This window comes from Euprymna scolopes, chromosome 12, assembly GCF_053919585.1.
Source record: "Euprymna scolopes isolate OS-2025 chromosome 12, ASM5391958v1, whole genome shotgun sequence".
Taxonomy (NCBI): Eukaryota; Metazoa; Mollusca; class Cephalopoda; order Sepiida; family Sepiolidae; genus Euprymna; species Euprymna scolopes.
Genome location: NC_136493.1, coordinates 116,163,523 through 116,164,126, shown reverse-complemented (window position 1 = coordinate 116,164,126; position 604 = coordinate 116,163,523). Strand labels below are relative to the sequence as shown.

The window sequence follows — 604 nt, the reverse complement described above, 5'->3', positions numbered from 1 at the left end:
ATCTTTATATTTACGCTAGCCATTTTGTATATTACCACGTGACCTGCTATCTCTTAAACTGGAGGGGGGGGATCCACTTGAATCCAACAAAACCAGTAATTTTTTTTTTCTATTATATATACATCATTTTCTATAAAATTAAGTGTAGACTTTATAATTAAAACAAAAAATGTTATTCATACTAAAAAAAAAAAAAACGCTTAGTCATGTCACGTGACGTGACGTCAACATCCACTAATGGCGAACAATTGTACCTATTTACTATGCCTCCCCACGGGACAGAGTTAGACACCAGGGTCGTTTTTTAACGTGGAGAAAAGGTACAAAAATAAAAATTGTCTCAGTCGTGGAGGATTTCTCCTCCACCGAAAGAGAACAAGAAATAGAAGTGCAGCATCTGAAGAACAGATACTACACTTTGATCTTGACCAAAAGGCCAAGAATGCGAACAATTGTAAATAACAACTTTTTTCACAAAACCAACACCGTCTTTCTTTTTTTTCTCTCTCTTTCTCTCTCTCTCTCACCCACTTACTCTTCCCTCTCTCTCACCCTCTTTCTCTTGACGTCACACCACTGTTAAACTGTGGGGGGGGAACACATT

At 37.4% G+C, this 604-nt stretch overlaps 1 pseudogene; it reads right to left on the bottom strand.

Moving 5' to 3' along the window:
* Positions 1 to 315: 315 nt before the first annotated feature.
* LOC145291786 (U2 spliceosomal RNA) lies at positions 316 to 449 on the bottom strand (annotated as a pseudogene).
* Between the last annotated feature and the right edge of the window lie 155 nt (positions 450 to 604).